The sequence below is a fragment of the Crocodylus siamensis genome, chromosome 1 (genome assembly GCF_052110815.1).
Source record: "Crocodylus siamensis isolate JL-2025a chromosome 1, ASM5211081v1, whole genome shotgun sequence".
Classification (NCBI taxonomy): domain Eukaryota; kingdom Metazoa; phylum Chordata; order Crocodylia; family Crocodylidae; genus Crocodylus; species Crocodylus siamensis.
In genome coordinates, this window is record NC_143395.1 from 178793917 (window position 1) to 178807731 (window position 13815).

The following is a 13815-nucleotide window of genomic DNA, read 5'->3' on the forward strand; positions in this document are numbered from 1 at the left end:
CATGGATAAGAAAGGAAATTAAAATGGCTGTTGTCCCACATCACCCCTAGGGGGGCACTTGCTTGGGACCTTTGCAGACCCTTGAAGCCTTTTTTTGTCTGGTACTCCCTAAGTACCCACTAAAGCCAGCTTTCTAGATGAGGGGAAATCATTGGCTCCTTCTGCCTCTGAGACCCCGGTCTTTCCGGGCTCCTATAGATGTGTGGGGAGTCTGCTCTGATGCTCTGGAAATGGAGTGCATCGGAGCATATTCAATTAATCGAGTCTGCTGGAGCATGGAAATTGACGTGCTCCAGCAGACTCCTGCATCACATGTATTAGTGTCCCCACGCATCACAACACTAAAAAATGGCAGCAGCACACTGTGAATTAAACCATGTTCAATGAGCTTTAGTTCAAAGCACACCACCGTCATTTTTTCAACATAGGGATGCTGATGCATGTGACAAGCAGGCGCTTTTAATTAGCACCCAGCACCATATCCTGAAACACATATAAAAATGCCTTCCATCCATGACACTCTCTGGCAAAACTTGACCCTGCCTCCAAGAGCTACCTTCTAGGTTAGCTCCTCAGGGAGGGACTTGACCTCTTGCTTTGGAGAAGTGCACACTGAAGTTCCAAGCAGCAAAACAGACCACACTTCTTCAATAGAGGCATTTGTTGGGGCAAAGAGCACCCAACCAGAGGTTTTCTAGCATCGCCAAAGGATTAAGCAGTCCTTCTGTCCTCAATCCAGTCCTCACAGCACTGAGCATCTTAAGAGTTAGCTCAGCTGTTCTCTCTCCACACAGTCCAGGGACCCTAAGTTGTTAAGTTGTTTGCTCTTTCCAGACAGTTCTTCCTTAAAGTCCATGCCCTGCTTTTTCAGAATGCTCCTTGTGATCTCCTTTAGCTTCCCTGGATGACTCCAGAGTATCACACACCTTCCTATCCTGTTCAAATGTCAACAAAACTATTCAAATCCTTATGGATGGATGTGTCTTCTGTCACACAGGCCAGACACTCTGTTTTAATTGTCTCTTAACTCCTCCTTTCCTCACTGTTCATGTTTATCAGGAAAGTTGAGGCACACAACATTATAATAGCATGAACATGTTTAGACCAGGAATTAGAATAAAGCACCTAATCCATCACAGCTAGCTAAGCTCTAATTTAGGGAAAGACCCCAGAAATAGCTACCCAAAGCTGAGTTCAGAAGGTGGATACAGTAGCATTGTACTGAGACTTGTAGACAACTTCTATGCATACCCCATAATAGGACCCAGGATTGCTAATACTTACAGGTCTGCTTAGGTGTGTTAATAATTGTGCCCAATAGTAAGCAGTGTGACTAACATATGTGAGATCAGGGTGCTAGAATTGATAAAATAGAGAAATAAAAGAAAGTCGATGAATGGTTTCTTCTGCAGATGGAAAGGGAAGACTGACCTCTGATGGACCTAGAAGTAAAACTGCCTGAGAGAAAATAATCTAGTGCCTGAACTCAGAGTGACAAGAGGCAGGGGAAATGGTGCCACTAGACAAAAAGGCAACATATTTTCTTGTCACACATGGTCCATTAAACTTGTGCTTTAGCCCTCTGCAGTTACCTTACAGCCCAGTTTCTCTCCTGTTCCTATCAGCTCTGTCCTTTCCATTTCTTCTTCATATTGTCAGTCCCATTTCCCCTTCTGGCAGCCCCAGGCATTTTGAGTGATAATTTTATTTCAATTTGAACTGGTGATATTACTCAGTCATGCTTCTTAGCTACTACTCTGAGTAAAGGCTGGCACATAGCGACTCCAGGAGCAACTTGACTTTAGTGAAGTAAGGGACCCTGTGCTTTCTCTCTTGGTCTAGTTGAGTGCACTGCCTTCTCTGGCTGTCCAGCATCACTAGATGGTGGAGAGAGGGGGGAAAGCAGTACAGAAGTACACCCTTTTCTCTTTTGTGGTGGCTTTCAGATTAGGGGGTTTAAAACTAGATGTATGGCTGGTTCTTCATAAAGAGTTCAGAGGAGGGCAGGAAAAGGAGGAGCCTCAGGAGCCTACTTTTGCACAATTTCATCCACAGTCTATTTCAGGGGTGCTTAACATGATCAGCAGAGATCCAGGTTTTCCATTGGCCATTGGAAAATGCAGACTTTGTCATTTTAAGGATAAAAATGTGGATTATCTGAAAAAATCATGGGGCAGGTCCTCAAGGAATCCATTTCTAAGCACTTAGAGCAAAGTTTTCAATCTTTTAAAATATGTGTATCCCTGGCAGCTGGATGTCGAGCATGGGGTCGGGGGGTGGGTGGGGGGCTCAGCCAGAAGCAGAGCAGCAGCAGCGCAGGGTGGTGGGTGACAGCAGTGGCTACTGCATGTGAGCTTCCCCTCCCCTCAGCATCTGACCAGATGCGCAATGCCTGTGCGGCCCACAGTGGGGTGCCACTGACCTCACCCCCCCAGCCCTGCTCCTGGGAGGTGGCAGCGTGGGGTGGTGAGTGGCGTGCTCCATCCCCACCCACCTGCGTGTACCCCCTAGGGCCTTCTAAAGTACCCCAGGGGTATGCATATCCCCAGTTGACAACCCCTGACTTAGAGGAAGAAGGTCATTAGGAACAGCTTCTGATTGACTGTACTGGGCAAACAACTCCCAACTTGCACTTCAGTGGATTTGGGACCATGCAGTAGCTGCTGCCACTACCCAGGTGAGGACAGTGCTTCCTGGGGGAGGGAAGTGGCTTGGGCTTCTGCTCTGAGAGGAGGAGCGGTCCCTTCCTCCATCTCCTCACCTGGCTGCCAGGGACCCATGTTTGGGAGAGGGGATGCTCCAGGCTCTGCCCTGGGACTGCACCCCAGTTGGCTGCTGGCAGCAGGGGGAGGTGCTGTGTGGCTGTTCAATGCAGGCATGTGGAGCCCAGGGGACACCACATAGGTGCCATTCCCAGCTGGGTCCAGCCTCTGCACACAAGGGATGGAGTCCAGCCACAGGCCTCTGTGCTGTCCCACCTGGCTCCCCTCCTGGGAGCCGCAGGGTCAGGGCTTTGTATGTGTTCTGCCACCCCCTGGAATCCCTGTCTCAGATTTCCGTCCTGGATTTCCCTAAAATTATTACAGTCACTCTGATCAGGCATGATTTGCCCACGGTGAATCCAAGCCACCTGTTTCCTAATGACTTTCTTCTCCTCTAAGTGTTTAGAAATGGATTCCTTTCCGACTTGCCTCATGATTTTTCCAGGGACAGAGTTGAGGCTGACTGCCCTGTAGTTGCTCCTTCTTTCCTTTCTTGGGCCAGATGGGGACAGCACTGGGCCCCCAGTGAGGGGATGGTGCTGGAGGTCCAGGACCCAATCCTAGTGTGAGGAGGGAAAGAGGGGCAATGCCGGGTTCCTGTGACCCAATCCTGGTATGTGGGGGTGGCAAGTGGCAGTGCTGGACCCCAAGGAACCAATCCCAGCAAGCAGGGGGCAGGAGGGGGCAGTACCTGGTTCCAGGACCTGATGTAGCCCATAGATGGGTCCCACATCACTCATCTGGCCCATGAAGCCAAAAGGTCAAGCACCACTGGTCTAGTTTATAGGTAGGAACTTTTTTGTATTTGTTTTTGCTTCTTCCACCCCATGGCCCAGCTTCCCATGCAGTTTAATTCCCTGAAAAGGTGTCATATTTGTGTCACTGTCCACTGCTGTTCCACGTAAGTGGTTAAGTTCAGAGTAAAACGAAAGGCACTTAGGAGAGTACATTTTTTAAATTATTGAAACACCTAGGCATGCTGATAGCATCTAAACACCTTATTCCCTTTGATTTCAATGGGCGTTACGCACTTGTGAAAATTCTAAGGAGGTGCCACTTCATTTTTGGATGAAAATGCCTAACTGCTTTTTGAAAATCTGCTCCCAAGTGACTTTGTGAGAGTTATTTAAACTTTGATCTTCAAATCTCATGGATGTAGCTGTTTAAGTCTCACTAAGAAATAAAAACAACTTTTCTTGGCACCAAAACCTGCCCTTTTATAATGTACAAGTCACTAAGTTTGCAGGGTGAAGGTAATTTCATTGCCTTTGTATCAACACTCCAGTGTTTAATTTTGACATCTTTTCTTTGTGTCTGCATGTTGGTTTTATTGTTGTTTTTTTTTTTTTGTATAACTGCAATAATGGCGCCATTTTCTTTATGCAAACCTTGCTCCCAACTCTATTGAAGTCTGTATGAGCACATCTCTCATCATATTTATCATAACAACAGTCTTTTATGGAACTTGTTCTGTATCTGGTACTTTGAGACAGGCCAGCATTGTGGGTTCCAGGGTGAAGTGCAGAAAATAAGTTTTATTGTGTTCAGGGTTTACTTATTTTATGTATTTGAATGAGTGAGTATTCTGAGCACCGAAAGTGATTCCATTTGAATTTACAATAGGGTGATGGGTGAAACTGCAGACGATATTTTCAAATAAATTGATGCAAACACAATACTTTTTTTCCTTTAATTACAATGAAATCACTCAGTACACCTACAATTTATTTTTATATTGTGTTCTAATACAAAGCCTTGCCAAAGTCTTTACAGGAAAAGTTGGTCAGAAGCTAAAGAGAAACAGGGATTTTGGGGGAGTGACAGCCAAATAGATAGGGTAGCAAAAATGAAAGAGCAGTACTTTATCACTCCAGCCCCATACACATGGTGGAAGGGTAAGAAGAGGAGGTGATGATCTTAGAACCAGAGAACAGGCAGCTGTATGGTGTAGGTGGAGTGGGCAGAGAACTTTCGAGACCTCAATAATATTTTCTTAAGAACATGACAATACTATTGTGTGGTGTTTGTGAAGTGGGTTTGGTCCCAATCTAATTCTCTTCCAGCAGGTCCTGGGTATGTTTTTATATCACAAGAAACCGAACAACTCCTCACCCCACCCACCTCTACACGCCCCCCCACAAACACTGCAAAAAGCAAAACCAAACCAAAACAAAGAAACCCCAAAGGACACAACAGTGTATCCAATGTGTCTTATAGGCAAGCGTGTTAGTTTCAAGACCAAGGACTGAAAACTGAATCTCTTGACTGGGATGCAGTTGGGGTTCACTAATAATGAGGTAGCGTGGGCAAACAAACACTCCCTTCACTGATGTAGTCACAGTCAGCATACCTTATATTAATATACTTCTTCAGCTTTTGTCCTTGGCATGCAACCGATCGTCTGAGTTTGACAGTCTGCTCTTCGAGTTCCACGATGTATTTTGGGATACCTTTGGGCTGGAGTCACTTCAGATTCAGACACCTTTCCATGCAGGTGAGCGCTACATACTCTGCTATCTGAAGTGCAGAGCGGCTTAGGGATTGTACCCACTATTGCGTCTCCACATGGAATGAGATTCGTGCATCGGCATTGCTATCATGTGTACCCTACAGATTCCTTCATATCAGACTTACTAGTCCTCTTGATCACACTATACATAAGCATGTTGTCCTGATCTGGGAAGAGGTTATGCTATCTGGTATGTTGGGTGGTCTCGGATTCACTTTCCTATCCTTCAGCCAAGGGAAGGTGTATGAAATGGGCTTCCCCCAGAAATTGTATTGGTATTTGGCTTCAGGAGCCAGCTAACAGGATTCCACTAAGCTAAGAGGGCTTGGTTACACCCTGGTGGTTTTTTACCAAACCCATCACCTATTTATGAGTGCTGCTCTGTCCAGCCATATTTCCATGCCATGCCATGCCATTATTTTGCTTGTCTTTTGCAAGAGGTTGATGAAGTTGGTGTTCCAGACAGGGTGACAGCACCATAAGTCTTCTAAGCCTTTGGTTTGGAGAGGCCGGAGGGGGCAAATCTATGCGTTTCCCTTCTACACTCTACAGCATCCTGTATGGTGTTTGCAGTCTGACAGAGTGTCTGTGCTTTTTCTCACTGTCCTTGAGATCTACAATATTACCAATAGCTCTTTCTCATGGACCCTAAGTGGTCTTAAACCTGGACTTCCTTAGGACACCAAATGCTAGTCTTCATGATTACATACTCTGAAGCCATGAGGTTTTTTCCTTCAGACTTTGCAGCAGAATCCCTTTTCTTTATTTGCAGGTGGTGCAGGTTCCCACGGTGCATCTGAGTTTGGGCTTGAATGAGTTCAGGAGTTCATAAATATTCAGGATAATGGCTGGTGTATCTAGTGGGCTCCATTCTGTGCACACAATATGTGGGGGTTCTTACATTTTGTGTCTGCTTAAGTGTCTGTCCACACCCTAAGTCAAAGAGACCGGTAACATTTCAGTATTCAATACACAGGTGTATAGAAAAGCAACTTGAATACAGCAGAGCCTTGCTTATACTGGTTATTGTTCTTTTTACAGATGAATGTTTTTCTGCAATGGCAAGTTTCCTATAAAGAAAACTAAAATATACTCATATCATTGCATTGAAGCAATTTGAGTTTTCTCTTTAATTTCATTATACATGAAATTTCAGCACATGTAAAGGTAACTATAAATAATAAATTTAAGCACGTGACCTCTTATATGAAGACATGAACAGTCTGAAAGAATCCAAAAAATTGATACTGCTATTTTCATTTGAGAGCTCTGCCTATACTGGTATGTTCTTTGGATATGAATTCTTTTTCACTAGAGTTGGTAAAGGCAACTAGTGTCAGACAAAAATATGAAAAGGTGTGACATAAAGTGTATATTAGCCTAGCCATAAATATATATATTTTTAATTACTTCCTCCCAGTAAATTCTTGGAGGTGACATCCTCTGTATTCCCCCCCCCCTTTTTTTTTACTTCAACTGCATTAATATTGGAATCTTCACCTTCAAGAAGTACTATGTAGGTCAGATCCTTGACAAATAATATTCCAGTGGTGTCCATACTGTTGTTCAAATCATTTTCAACAGATAGGACTGTTAGCTATGGCAAAGGGATGTCCTGTTTTGAATTCTTAATGATGATGAACCTAGCAATGCCAGCCACATGCTTCAATGTCAGTCCTTATCCCTATCTACAGAGTCTTCCTGAAAAACCTGTGGTATTTGTAACTATTCATGACTGTACACACTATTTTCATTGCCAACTCAAACTGGTTGCCTTGGGTACACCTTCAGCCCAGCAATACACTACTCCAGTGTCACTGTTAAGAACGCATCAGTACCCTCCCAGACTTTGCTAAGTATGCTTACATTGATTAATATGCTATACTGAATAATGAACAACCAAAAAATCCCCTTGCATAACTTGATTTCCTCTGCAAATAACAATGCCTTAATTTGGACTTAAGAATGTACTGTTATGATCATCTTACCATGATGCACAGTCTTTACACAACAGTGGCTTCATGTGAAGCTGGTTGGTGTGAAGTGAATACCTAAGGACTTTGTCACAGGTTCACTTGTAATAGTTGTAGATCACTGCCATGAGTGCAGTTAATATATCCTAAACTGCTTGAACATGCGTCTGCTTGCATTTTAACTGCACTTCGTAAGTCTTAAGTTGAGAGTGTTATACCACCTTAAGACCTTCAGGGTCAGGTTTTCATTTGTGTTAGAGGAGGATGCAAGATGGAGCTACACTTCTCTGGGCCCTGGGAGGAAAAACTTGTTTCAGGTAAGGGAAACACTTAGAAGCATACCACTGGTTTTGTCCTAGACCTGGTTTGCTGGCTGGCTGAGGGGAGAGAGAGACAATACCTTTTCTACAGGCAGCACTGGCACTAACTGGAACTAGTGCTTCTACACCTGATAGAAATTTGGGATGCCAGGTGTAATGGAGTAAGACAGTAGGGGCCAGCCTTTTTGGCAGGTGTGCCTTGAATTAGCCCTGCATCCTCCCTGAGCTCCATTCCAATTCCTTTCCTGGCCTAATCTATTTTTCTAGTTTCTGCTCCCTGCCCTGTGTTCCCTGCCCCATTTACTGCTCTGCTTTTTGCTCCCTGCCCTACATGCTGCTATGCTGCCTGTCCCTGTCCCAATTTCCTATTCACCACACACAGAGGTGCCCATGTCACTTCTCATGCATTTTCAGCAGATTTGCCACCTCTGGAATAAGGAATGTTTCTTTATTCCTTACATCTTTTATGCCCCTACAGAAGCTCGGCTCACAGGACTAGGCAAAAATGGCCTAAAAATGGACGAAAAAAACCATGCCATCTTTTTTCCTCAAATTATCTGTTATATATGAATGAAAGTGAATGGCATCCAATTTACTCTTGGGCTACCTTGTATTCCTAGATGGTTGGTAATGCTGCCAAGAGCACTTGCATATGAACTGTAGTTACTCATTCTGCAAGTGAATGGTATGCATTTTCTTTAAAGCAAAAATTATACATAAAATTTGTACTCAAATAGTGAATGAGAGAAATCTTTTTGATGTAGTTTGCACCCAGATGCTTTTACTTTTTGGATAGCATGTGGTGTTCATGACACAGGAACTTTATCTGGGTCCTAATCACCTGGTCATCATGTAGACACCAACAAATCCCCTGTGACTAATGAGTTTTGTGACCTAATACCACTCCTTCTGCAAAATTGTCCATTGTTTAGAAAATGGGCTGCCATTTTCCACTTGTGTCTTGGAAGAGAACAGGGACTTTAGAGACTTTATCTCCCCCTTTCCTAAATGTAGTCACTATAGCCTAGTGCAGGGGTCCCCGACCTTTCACCCCATGGGCCAGATGGGTGGTGCGAGGTCCATCCAGGGGCTGGATCTGGCTAATGGACTTGATCCAGTGTGAGAGGTAAGTGTGGTGGGGACCAATTCAGTGTGCAGCAGGTGGAGCCCAATTATGTTGTTGTTACTGCTGCTGCTATTGTTGTTTGTTGCTATTATATTATTATTATTGCTATTAATAATAATACTCATAATAATAGTGATTATCATAATGATGTGTGTAAGAGGAAAACCGGTGTCCTGGTTTTAGCTCTTTGAGATGCTAAGCACTAGATTGCATTACTTATCAATTCTGTTCTTATTAAGGGAATAACCCCATTCTGCAGAGTATGTCAAAGAGCCTTGTTACATCTTACGCTGTGAACCATACACATGCTGATTGGTGTTAGTGCTAGCTTGGAGTTTGGAGCAAGCATACCCTTTGTCTAGAAACCTTGTCTGGCTGTCTCCCACCTGTGCAGCTATAGCTTGCCACTACAGACCTGGTGAGCAGAAGCAGGACTAGGAGCTGTAACTGTGACTTGCCACTAGAGGGCTGGTAAACCAGGACAAGCTTTTATTCCTGCTTTATGGGTTGGGGTGCACTGGGATACCAGAGGACTTCAATTTGGGGGGTACATCTGTGGGGAATGGCCACACCTTAATGGAACAGGAGCTGGGTAGTACAGATCAGAGATAATCCTGCCCTGAAGTGGCATAACTGTGAGCCACATAATGAGTGCTTAAAACCACTTTAAAGTGTTAATGAGTGAACAGTCCTGGGGTAAGAGTTCCAGGAGCTGCCCAAAATTACAGTTTAGCAAGGCTCAAATAGACCGCTCTTCCATGTTTACTATACTCTAGCATAGACATATGTTCTGAGGAATAAGAGGGTTTCTGATTTGTGGAAGACAGGTCTTGGTGAAGTCTTTGCATGTTTTTAATTCTTTTCCTTCCCACTCAAGTAAATGGCCTGTGAAAGGGTATGCACTATGAGGTTCCTTACCTATGTAAGCCTACTTTAACCAGCTTCATTGAAGACATTGCCATACCTTCCTGAGACAAATAGGTTGGAAAGAAAAGTGGAAGGTTTATTTGCACAGCAGAGCATGGTCCAGCACTCATACTATAGTTACACAGTTAAATGGGAATCTTCCTTATGTACTTTGCACTTATGCAAACAATCGGTTCAGTTGCAAACAATGCCATGGGACTGAAAACTGTTTCTTGGTTCCGTTGCATGCAATGTCCATGTTCATGATAAATTAGATGAATTTCAAAGGTCAAATGTGAAATTGGCATCTTTTTACCAGCTCATAATGGTGCCATAAAATGTGTCACTGAAGCATCAAGTTTATTTAAAACCCTGCAGTCTTTCCATACTGTCATGGCTACCCATCACCATTTTGTCTGTTTTATGCTTGCCTGAGAGATTTCATACAGAATAAGCCTAAACCCCATTTACAATAAATAAATATATAAACCTGACAAAACACCAATCCCCTGACAGATTATAATACTGCTCAGTGGTAATACCATCCAATGCATTTCATGATGCACATGAAATCTGGACCAATTATCATTTTCTCATACAGTAGATTTTAAAGTATTTTTATTTTCTTTGTTACAGTCTAGTTCATTAAGTGGGGATTTCAAGCTCCTAGTAACAGGATTACTATTGACAATTTCATTAGAACCATAATTCAACTGCTTATATGCCTTCCAAAAAGAATCATCATTGTCCGTAGTCACAATCTGTCCACCTACTATGTATTTTTGTTTACAACTGCTATGGACTCGTCCCTTTTAGATCTGAGGGCCCAAACCTGCTTGTATAAGTGAATTGGAATTTATCCTTTTCTTACATAGCCCAGTGATGCAAAATGTATCAAAAGGCTTGTGAAACTTAGTTAACCACAGCCCTATGTATGACTATCTGGAAACGTATTTTGTATAAAAGTGTAATCAATTATTACTATAGTTCGTATCAGTAATGGGCTAGCCTTGCAGTGTCCAGAATGCCCAGGTGCATAGCAGATAATGCAGCTTGAATGGGAGCTATAGATATATAAACTATACACTTGTTAGGTATCAGTTTCTATTTAGGATATATGCTTTTGGGGAAAGGGGACATCTTCTAAGCTATTTCCATGCTACATTGCTTATTGTGAGCAGAGGGAGTATTCCTTGAGTCTGGGAAAATTTAGTAGCACTTCTAGCCTCTTCTGTCCCCTGTTACAAAGGAGGAGGCTGCTTATAGAATCAAATAATCCTAGATGTGGAAAGAATCTCAGGAAGTGATCTAGTCTATCCACCTCTTCTAAGGGGGATCAAGTGTACGAAAACCATCCCTGACCTTGGACTCTGATCTTAGCTGCAGCCTCTAAATACTATATTAATAAGGAAACAAAACAAAAGAAATCGTATTTTCTCATATATCTTGGCAACTGTTGATCCTCTGAATCATGGTGCACGTGCAAGAGGTCTTTGTGACCATCACACCAAGATCTTCAATGTGTATGCCTAGACAAGAGTATGGAGGAGTGGAAGCTGCCTTAGACCTGCTATCCCCCCTTTAGACCATTGAGACAGAGGCCAGACCAATCCAGATGTTCAGTGCCTTGATGGCTGTAGATTCTGCCAGAGAGCAACAGATGAGAGCTTCTGCTGGATGCTTAATGCCTCAGTGAGGGCGTGCTTCTGTCAGGGTCAAGTCCCTTAGCCTTTCTTCAAATAAGGATAGTGAAGGAGTGAAGGCTAGGGTTTTGAAGCACCCAATTCTTACTTTGAGAATCATTCTCTGGAGGTTGCAACCTTGTCATATTTTATAGGAGCTATCCCACCACGGGTAGCCCCACCACATTGTTACTAGGTCCTCCAATCAGATGCAGTTTATGGTCGTACCCAAGACCATTTCTCATATAAAATATAACAATCTCTATTTTTTTTAAAGGTACTATGAAGTAAGAAATATCTTACCTTGGATAAGCATGTGAGTAGCAGTAGCTTTTTAGGGAGCCAAGCCTGCTCCTGGGTTGGCTACCAGTCCCATGTGCTGGATGGGGTTTAGGGATGGATCCAGTATGCTAGGTCTGGTGCTACATGCTGAGCTTGATCTCATAGCAAGTCTTGAGCCAGACAGCACAAGAGCATACAAGTCCAGGATCACCTGCTGGCTCCAGAGCCACATGCTGGGTCCATCCTGACATGTGGCTCAGAGCCCATGTACAGTTCCAGACATGGCTCACCAAGTCCAACCTGACATGCAGCTTTAGAGACAATGCATGGGGCTGGACCCAGCACACAAGGTCAAGGGCCATGTGCCAGGTTGGATTCAAGATGGTGGCTCCAGCTGTGGACCAGCCTCACATACTGGTCAGGTCTGGTTCATGGATAGGGAGGGTTGCTCATGGGTCTGGAAATTGGGGGTGGTGGGGAATGGTGGCAGTGTTAATTGCCATGGCTCTGGAGCCATGGCAATTAACACTGCCACCCTTCTCTCCCTTCCCCTCACCAAATGTCTAGACCTGTGGGGATCCTTTTTCTTTGCAAATAATGACTCCCCAATTTTCCCCAGCTGAGGTTGTTTTTTTGTGGGGGTGGGAAAGGTGTGGGTTATATGTGTGAAAATTCAGTAGCTTACCTGAACTATGCATGGGGCTATTATCTTAGCACCTACATCCTAATATAGGACAATGAGAGAGAAACCCATGAAACAGATGTGAGGGATAAGAAAAAACCAGAGAAAAGAAGAAAAAAAATCTTTACCAAGTTGTTAGATTTTACATTCTTTGCTATATGTACTCCCCGCTCCTGCCCCCACCCCATTTTTTTTCATACTCCGGATCTAAACAATACTGCTTACAGAAAACCACACAAGTTGGATCTATTCCACCTCAAGCTTTTTGAATGTCTGTACCTAACTCAGTTCAGTGCTATGAATATGATATACTGATATATGATAAAAGTTTCAAAGCCCTGCTTCTCTTTGCTGGCAGGATACATTTGGTGTGGGATGAAACATCCGGAGTCGAAATGAGGATCTCAGAGAAGAAAATTGGTAAGTAGATATTTCTTTTAGCATAGATGTCAGTCAGATTAGAATCAATCAGATGCTATGTTAAGTGTTGTAAATGCTTACTGTTTAAACCAGCTTGCTGTTCACTTGGGGCTAGCTTGCAAGGGTTACAGACAGGCTGTTCAACTGGCAGCTCACAGGCCGCTTGTGCCCAATGAGGGGTTAATATGCAGACCCAGGATCTCACCTGACTGCTACTCCTTCCATCACTCCAGCTGCAATAGTGGCTGGAGTCCTGCTCCCTCCTCTGGCTCCCAGTTCTTGCATTTGCCCCAGGGGTGGGGCAGCATGGGGAGCTGAGTTTGAGTCAAGGGCCACCACATAGAGAGGAAATTGCACATCCATGTTGTGGAGGAAAAGGGGAATGTTGGCATGTGTGCCTGGAGCAGCCCACATGGCTCCTGGGGCATGTGGCCCCAGGAGGCTTAAAAGATGAGCAGCACTGTTTTCTAGGAAGTTGACTGGAATTTTTTCTGATGAAGGTGTAAAGGGAGAGGCACATTCCTTCCTAACTTTGTGCAACATAATTAAATGTTGCCTAACACCATCAGGCCTTTCACATTGATACTGATTTTGCTTTCAGTATCTGATGGTCATGAAAGATTTTCTGGGAACTTTCAAAATACATGCTCCTATTGCATGTAGGAAAAAAAAAACATTTAGTTCTGAGTGCAAGTGGTGCTTATAGTTTTTCATCAGGTGGTGCTTCATTGCAAAAGAAACCATTGCTTGCCTCTGTGAGCAAACAGAAACACCTGGGTAGGCCTGGGGGCATGGTTGTCTATTTCAGCATGCAATTGCAATTTTCAGCCTTTCCAAACTGTGATTAGTTATTTAATTGCGCATCCAAATGTAGTTGATGCATTTGCACATGTAATTAATTATGATTTATTTAAAATCACTCGGTAAAGCTTTGTTCGTCAATTTCTTACAAATCAAATTATGGAAGGCTAGATTTGATTTTCAGAGTTTCTTCAATTGTTTTGAACTGCTCTTAAATCACTATCCAAGGGTAAGCAAAGACTTTTACCTTGAAAAGGTGGGTCCTTAATGGAAACAAAATTGTACTGAAAATTCAGGGGCTAATTGATAGTACTCAGACTATACAGAATATAGGTTTAAATGTGTTATATAC

The 13815-nt window shown here is 43.5% G+C and overlaps 1 long non-coding RNA gene across 1 annotated transcript in view; it reads left to right on the forward strand.

Moving 5' to 3' along the window:
- LOC149873708 (uncharacterized) overlaps positions 1-13815 on the forward strand; it is a 725387-nt gene that overhangs the window by 346156 nt on the left and 365416 nt on the right. The window contains exon 3 of the long non-coding RNA XR_016442736.1: positions 12601-12662. This is a non-coding gene — a long non-coding RNA (uncharacterized LOC149873708). The remainder of the gene's footprint in view (positions 1-12600; positions 12663-13815) is intronic.